The following is an 8,425-nucleotide window of genomic DNA, read 5'->3' on the forward strand; positions in this document are numbered from 1 at the left end:
ACAATGATTAATAATATAGAATGTAAGTCAAACGGTACCATACATATATATATATATATATATCTGAATATATAATATTATATATATTATAAGGTAGTGGGAATATAAAAATAAGTTAAATAAGGAAATTATGAAATTAGAAGTTGTAATTTAATATGAGTATCTATTGTATAAATCTGAAATTTGAAATTACATAATATAAGTATTAAGGGCTTATAATATATTATATAATATACTAGTTAGTGGATCACTAAGGGGTTATGTTAATGGGCCACTAAAGGATGTTACTGGGGCTATAAATTGCCTCCACTGACCATATGAGACTCATTTCTCATCTTTACAAGTTCTGGACAGCAAGAAGAAGAAAGAAGAGAAGGGAAGAGAAGGAGGTTCGGCTAGAGATTTCAGTCCTTAGGTCTTTGATAGAGGGTTCAGCTGCAAGGTAAGTTCATCTCTTACTCATGTTAACATGTAATAATAAGTAATTTCAGAAAAATAAAAAGGATATAAACCGATTCTGTGCATAGGAAGAGAATTCAAAAATTTCAGCAAGATCTTTGCTATTTGGAGTTTAATTTCTTGGATTCTTGAGGAATGATGAAATGCATAAAGAGTATATGAAAGACATTCATAATTGGAGTCAAGACCATGGCCGATTGGAGAATATGATATGAGAATCCTTACTAAGCTCTTAAAACAGTAATTTCATGAGAAAGAAATGAAATTCTGTTTCATTTTACTGTTCTAAGGACTAAGAACACATGCAAAGAGAAATTGATGGAAGATTTATGCATCCATTCTCTAATTGAGGTGTGATCATCAAATCTAAGGAATACTGAAATCCCGTTTTAGGCTTACTGTTTAAAGGTTTTAAGATATAGATTTTACTGTTAATGATCCTAATGGCGCATGCAAGTGATTTAGGTTTGATCCTTCACATGTAGAGTGAGATTTATGTTGAAATCTAAGCATGCAACCTTAGATTGGAGGTTAAATTTTAATAGTTTGATTTTATGTCACCTATGTGGATGTAATCATGTGAATTTGAGGTCTGATTCTGAAATCCTCTGCTGAAATGGGTAATTGTAATTAGTAAGTTGAAAATAAGTTAATGGTGGACTAAGAAAATAGTAAAATTGAGGTGATAACTTCACTGATGCGAGCTTACGGCATAGAAAAAAGGGACTGATGGCTAAAACAGAGGTGAGAATCATTAGAGAAGGTGGCAGAATTGATTTTTGCAGAAATTTGATCAACCTGCGGGAGACCACAGGTCAGCCGGTTGGACCAAATCTCTCTAGCCAGCTGGGATTCCAGAGGCTATATTGACCTGAGTTTTTGACAGTAATGCATGTGGATGAAAATGAACCAATAGGGCATATTAGGGGGAATTTAGATACTACTATTGAGGGTGAATAAAATTAACTTGATTTTTAATACTGGTATGTAATTTCTGATTTCTAGGAATTTCAAATAGCTGTGAGAGAGCTTGTTCTACACCAGGAGGAGAGATAGTTGGTTCTAATTTTCATTTTGAGGGGGTGCCCCTCTATCTTACTTCTTTTGGTGTGTTTATAATTGTTGTACATGCATCATTGGTTGTGTTGTGCATATGCTTTTATTTTCTATATTTGCATTTACTTCTACATATGTGGTATGATGAAATGATGGTGATGGAAACATGGAAGGTAAGGTAAGTGAGATGGGTCACGAGCAGGTGCCCATCTATGCATATGTGATATGAATGAATTGATTGTGCATCATCTAATATGCTGGTTAGGTATCTCAACCATAAGTGCTACACCCCTTCTTCGTAGGGGGTTAGGTACAGACTAATCCCGACATATGTGGCTGCCTGATCAGCAGTGCAATTGGTGATGTGATGTGTGTGATATCAGTTGTGAATTTGGACAAGATACGACGTACTGTATGCCTGGTGATGATTTTTATAGAGGATTACCCTCTAGGGGTTAGCAGGGGGACCGAGGCTCTGACCGTGACTGGCTGCTTCCTGCCTGCAATGAGCTTGTATACCTGAGGGCCCAATGTACAGGGTAGGGTATGTCACCTTTATTGCATAGCACTATACCCATAGGTGATGAGACTTAGTAATGGACTAGGGAATGAGAATAGTTAATTAAATGGATTCATGAGCATCATTCTCTATGTGTGGAGCATTCATTACATATAGATGCATGTCTTTGTTCCCCCCCACCCCTCATCGAGCATTACCAGTGCTCATCCCCTTTCTTTTGATCCATAGATGAGGAGAGCAGTCACCTACAAAATTCTAGTTCTGAGCATGATGCTATGGCTATGGATCAGTTGGCTTGTATACAGGATTTTGATGATCTCAGTCATGGACTAGATTGCGAGTGCGACGAGTGTGTCTATGGTGGACAATGTTTATGAGATTTGATGTTTACAATCATTCTTTTGTGTGTACATATGGATGGTTATAGAAATCAATTTTGGTGGATCAGATTACAGGTGGGAGACTTGTTATGTTTGGTGGGAGATACATTTTGTGTAATTAATAGGTGAGAGAGAGATGTTAATGATATGACAGGTGGGAGATTCTTTTGTGTGTATACTTGGATATTTGGATTATTGTAATATAATGGATTACTGTATATAACATTGTGGATAATTGTGAATCTAATATCAGGTATCACATAGATGCACTGGGTGAATATTAGCTTTATTTGATTTTAATTATCCGTTGCGAAATTATTATGATTCCGATTTTGTGAACATGAGGGATGTGATGTTGTGGACTCTCCTAGAGTAGGATTCTGGGGTAAACAGGCTGACTGGGCATGGTAAGGTATCCAATGCTGGCATGCCTGTGCCATATGAAGGTATGACACCCAATCTCTCAATTAACATTAGGTACAGTTGCCTACAAGTACAAGACTAACATTTAATCTCTTATTAGGCTCATAATAAGGTTTCTAGAGAAGTATTGATTGAATTCATAAAATAAGAATTGAAACCGTTCCCTATTCTAGGGCTTAGCAAGATTGCACTTCATTTATCCACTATTCAGTCCCAATTTCATATATTGCTACTGAATTGGTGGAAACCCTAGGGTTTCGGGTTTGGTAGGGACAGGGCTTCTACCAATTGGGTCCTCAGCAGCCCACAAAATTTGGGGCTTCTTCTACTGGGCAGCTATTCTACTCACAAGGGTTCCCTAGTAGTAAGCAATTGGGTAGAATTCTAATGCTAGCTATCCAATTAATGTAAAAAATACCCAAACTAATCCTTGTTGCAGTAGGGAGTCCACTCACCTGGGGGCAGTGTTGGTCTAGTAGCAACCTCAGGTGAAGAAGTTCTCTCTCTACCTCCTCTTCTTCCTTCATTTCCTTCTCCTTCCTTCTTCTTTTCTTTTCTATCTTCTTCTCTAAACTGTTACATCAAACGAATTTTCTAAGGGTGAAAGCACCCTAATTCTTAAGTTCCCCTTTTATATGGCTGCCCAAACAGGGTCTGTTTATCTGGCTCCACTTAAAATTTTCATATTATAATTTTTAAATTAAAATTTTATATCTTAAATGGACAAACTATGATCTTCAAGGTATAAGGTGTTTTAGAGCCATCAATCACACTCCTATGGAGGGTAAAAGTATGGGCAACGGGGCTGCAAAGCTATGGGCCCCACAGGATATGCAAAATTTTTGCATTCTGCTAGCCCAACCAACTGGTCAGTTTGGACCTATCGGTTGGCAGCAATTTGGTTCCCTTTGGCCTGCCTATCCTACTTCTCTATACCTAGTCTTTTATAAATTTGAATTACCTATTTGCCCACACTTCTTGGTAAGTTCTCCAGTGATGCTGGCAGGCTAAACAGGAGCAGGTGGGATCATTTCTACCTTCTTGGCATTCCACAACTACCACCAATGCTAGAACTTCATTTCTCTACTCTGTCTTCCTGCTTGTTCATAGACAGGTAAAATCAGGTTAGCTTATTACAAATGCACTTACCGGAGTGAAATTCTGTGGGGAAATGCAAGAGAATGTTAGAATATTGATATGAGGTTGAAGAGCGGTAGATCGGAGATAAGAATCCACAAAAATCGCAAGTTTGAAGTGAATAAGTGAGCTCTCGGCCACTGTTAAGTAAATAGTGCAGAGAGGAACCGGTCGGCTGGTTGTGGGTCCCCTACCCGCCAGTTGAACCTACCGGTTTGGTCAAATATTGACCGATGGTCTCTGTTTTTCTACCATAGCAACTATATGGCTTGCCCTCTATTTTGCACCCATAAAATTGACAATTTGATTTTGTCTGCTAAAGGGGGGGTGTGAAGGTAAAAGTTAAGACAAATTGAGTATTGAATAGGAATTGTAACGGGGAGGAACATAATATTCAGTGGGATAATGAAGACATATGCACAGTTAATGATTGATAAGTAATCGAGCTCATACATGTATAGAGATATGAATAAAACCTAATGGGAGTATTATACAGGGATAGTGAACAACATGTTGATATTATACATTATCTGAATGTGGGTTTAATATAAATAATATGGAAATTATGATTATATCCGTGTATATGGATCATGGTTATGGAATTATGATGTTCATGATTAAGTACTGAATACAGTAGAAGCAAGAGATAAATTGAGGGTCAATAACTGGAACTAATGATTTGAGGCTAACAACGGGAAGACAAAGTGGAAAAGGAGAAAAGAATATTTATCGTAGTAGTAGATTCATAAAGAATATCCAAGTGTTCAAAAGTTAGGATATGTGATGCCTTGGGTATAAGAGAATGTGACCTATGGAATATATAAAAAAAAAAAATAATATATAGTTTCGGGAGCTGTTACTGGAGTTAAATCAGGAGTTTAGTATGATATAATGAGTATGAATGTGGAGTACTGCAGTAAATGGAGATTTTGACCTAACTCGCACGCATTAAGGAGATTTGGAACTTGAGAAAATGATGTCATGAATGAAAGATTCCGATGAATAGATGGTAACAATAAACTAAGATAGATACAGTATGGCTTAGTGCAGTATGTGAGGTGAACCAAAATAGTGAAAAAGATAAATGGTTGAATCAGTGTAAGTGGAAGTCTGTTAAATATGATTAAGATTTTCGTCAGTTGACCCGGTGGTATGGATTACACCCAGTAATTGGATGTTAAAATGCATATAAAATAAGCACACGAATGGTATCACCCACGAATTGATACTACAAGTGTGAGAAACTATTCCTCGATGATGGGCAACTCCACAAATTTCAAGGACGAAATTTTTGTAAGTAGAAGGGAAATTGTAACACCTTGAACTAGGAGCAGCTGAGCTCAGTGTTATAGCCTAGTTGGCATAAGGGAATAGGCTGCTTTATTGTGGACCCACTTGTACAGCAGTAAGAGGGAGAAGTTTGGCAAACCCACTTCAGGAAGGAGTGTAAAATAGCCAAATATAAGTGGAACCATGTTTATATTGGGTGTACTCATAAGCCCAAAAGTTAGGACGGCTGATGAACTAGAAATGGCCAAACCGGCCAACCACCCAACTGCAAACTGGCCAGCCAATTTAGTTGGTAGAATACTGGAAATCTGGTTTTTCTTTTGTGGGACCCACCCCTTTGCATCATGATTTTACACACTTACACCATGTGCAGGGGTGTATTTGAGGACTATACTCAATCAATTACCACAGTGGGCAGTGGGGTCTACATAGAGTTATTAAATTTTAAAATATTGAATTAATTGGATTATTTTAAAGGGGTGCTAGCCAAGGGTATATAAATGTTGGGGCAGCTACTGTTTACTTCAATTGCTGCATAATTTGGTGGAAATAGAGAGGAAAGAAGAAGAAGAAAGAAGGAGAAGAAGAAGAAGGAAGAAAAGAAGAAGAAGAGGAAAGGAAGAAGGGTGTTGCAGTTCCGTCGTCCTAGCTACTGCCAGGGGTTGCAACCAAGTCCAAGAAGCTACTACTACCCTTTCCACTTGCTGCCAGGAGGAGGTGGAAGGCTGCTAGTAGAGCTGTCACAGCTCTGTGAGCTGGACCATAGCATCTGGGCACTCCCAACCATGCCTGCAAGTCCTAGACAACAAGAGAAGGTAATTCACCCTCACCTACTTTGTGAATTCGGTAAAGGTAGAATTTGGATTAGTAGGGTAGGGATTGTAGGGTTGAATTGGCACTGGGGAAATGGCTTTGAGAACTCAATTCAACTCTTCACAGCAAAAGTCCCAATGTTGGGACCTTAATTGGAACCCAATTGGCTGTGTAATTGTCTCAGCAACCCTATGGCATAGGGCTTTTGTCAATTGAACCACATGAACAATAATTGGAGGTGGGGTAGTGTCCACATAACCTCAATTTTGTCGAGAAAAGGGTAAAAGTTATAGCTGGGTTACCTAAGTAGGAAAATTAAGAAATTGGAACCCAATTAACCTTGTGCCCTACATTAGAACCCAAATTGGAACTGGGCAGGAGTTCCATAAATTCTAATTCACCTAATTGAATATGTAGGTAAGGAGATTGAGTGGGATAGGTCCCTGTCTGCTCATTTGGGTAGGAATCCCAATTGATACCTAAGAAACCCTACAGGGAATAATTTACCTGTATTAAGGCTCGGGTGAATTGGATTGCAACTAACCAATTAGACACCCTAACCATGCTTAACATCATTAGAAGACTTTGTGGGAAGGACTTGAGAGTCTAAAACTTGGGTAATCTGCCCAATAGAATTCTGCTCAAGAAAGGGTAGAATCCTGCTATTAACAAAACCAAGCCTAGCAGGCTAAACCCGCTAGCCGATTTTCCCAAGACAGTACCTGCAAGAAAAAGCCCAGAATCCTTGCTGAACCCCCCAATAGTATGTGTGGTTCCAACAATCTCGGAAGTATGTATTGGCTATAGAGTTGATTTGAGCGACTCAAGATAGGAAAAATGCCCTGGGTAGGAAGATGAACTATAAGATGTCTGTGTGGGCCCTAGCTATGTGGGGAACCCCACTCAGTCAAATCAAGGGGTCTGTAGAAGATATAGATCACTTCAATCAGTATTGAGTGACGTAATTACTGAGAATTGATTCTAATAGGAAAATATGGGACTGATATCTGTGTGGGTGGGTTAATGGCCCACATAGGTGTTAGAAAGTTGAGTTGGTGACCTAGATCAAGTTAGCTAGGGAAGATACTGATCTGGGATTAGTACCTCTGCCCGATAACTAGGTATGGATTCCGATGCAGGAATTTATGAAGATTTTTGGAATTAAGGTTGTTCTTCACCAAAATGCAAGTTCCCATCAAAATAGGTCTTGCACAATTCTCACAAATTTTTTGTGCAACATATGTGGTGCAGTCATTGATGTTCTTTTACTCTGAGTTAACAAGTGATGGGGTAAAACACAATAAGGCTCTGCACATAACGTTGTAATACAATGATAAGACAGTACCCTACGTCCTGATAGACAACGGGTCTACCTTGAATGTTTGCCATTGAGGTCCACTTCAAGCTTAAATATAGATTTGGTCGAGATGAGATCATCAAGCCAAACCATTCGAGCTGATGACAATACAGGGAGGGAAGTCCTTGGGATACCCACGGTTTGTTGTCCTGATCAGCCCAATGAAATTTTACATTGATTTCCAGGTAATAGATATCCCAGCTTCATTTAATATGCTTTTGGGAAGATCGTGGCTACATCAGTCAAGGGCAGTGTCATTCAGTTTACATCAAAGATGAAGTTCATACACTACGGAAAGGTAATAATTGTTTCAGGAGACCCATAATTCAATATTGGACCTTGGACATATAATAGTTCTGGACCGAATCTCTTTAGAAAGAAGATCTTTTGTTTCTTAGTATCCTACAACTAGAATCCCTTTTTTTTTTCCGATCCGGTTCTTCCACCACTGCAAACCCCAGTTAGATTCAGGCCCGATACACTTTTTAGTTATTGGTCAACATATTGGCCAACATTAAAGGAGAGGTTTGAGAAAAGGAAGTACATCTTAGTGGTTTTGAGATAGAAAGCGTGTGCGCTTCTATCATTAGGGAAGGGGCTAAGGAGAATATATCTGCAAACTATAAAGGAATTTGGAATCTCCCCATTTGTCGATTGATGAAGAACATGTAGTACTTCTCAGGGATGGGACTTGGCAAATAATAAGTATGGATGGATTTTTTGAACACCCCAGAAAGTATCCCTATTTTTATTGTAGTATATGGCTAGCTCACCATAGTGGAACTTTTCTTTTTTGGTCGCCTGATTGAAACTGACCAATTGCAAGCCCAACTAGGAGTGAAAGTTTGGCCCTGACAACCAAACCCACCCTGAACCAGAATAGGGCTTGGGCCAAGTTTTCTGACACTGAGGGCAGGTTAGGGTTGAAAAACCCCAACCAGACCCAACCCGGCCCGAAATTTAACCTTGAATTTTTATATTAGAATTTAG

The 8,425-nt window shown here is 38.8% G+C and overlaps 1 long non-coding RNA gene across 1 annotated transcript; it reads left to right on the top strand.

Annotated features, from left to right (window-relative positions):
• Positions 1-303: 303 nt before the first annotated feature.
• On the top strand, positions 304-2,678 carry LOC122070003. Its single transcript, XR_006137626.1, has 2 exons — positions 304-442; positions 2,264-2,678. It is a non-coding gene; the product is annotated as an uncharacterized LOC122070003 (long non-coding RNA).
• The last annotated feature ends 5,747 nt before the right edge of the window (positions 2,679-8,425 follow it).

This window comes from Macadamia integrifolia, unplaced genomic scaffold (genome assembly GCF_013358625.1).
Source record: "Macadamia integrifolia cultivar HAES 741 unplaced genomic scaffold, SCU_Mint_v3 scaffold805, whole genome shotgun sequence".
In the NCBI taxonomy this organism is placed as follows: Eukaryota; Viridiplantae; Streptophyta; class Magnoliopsida; order Proteales; family Proteaceae; genus Macadamia; species Macadamia integrifolia.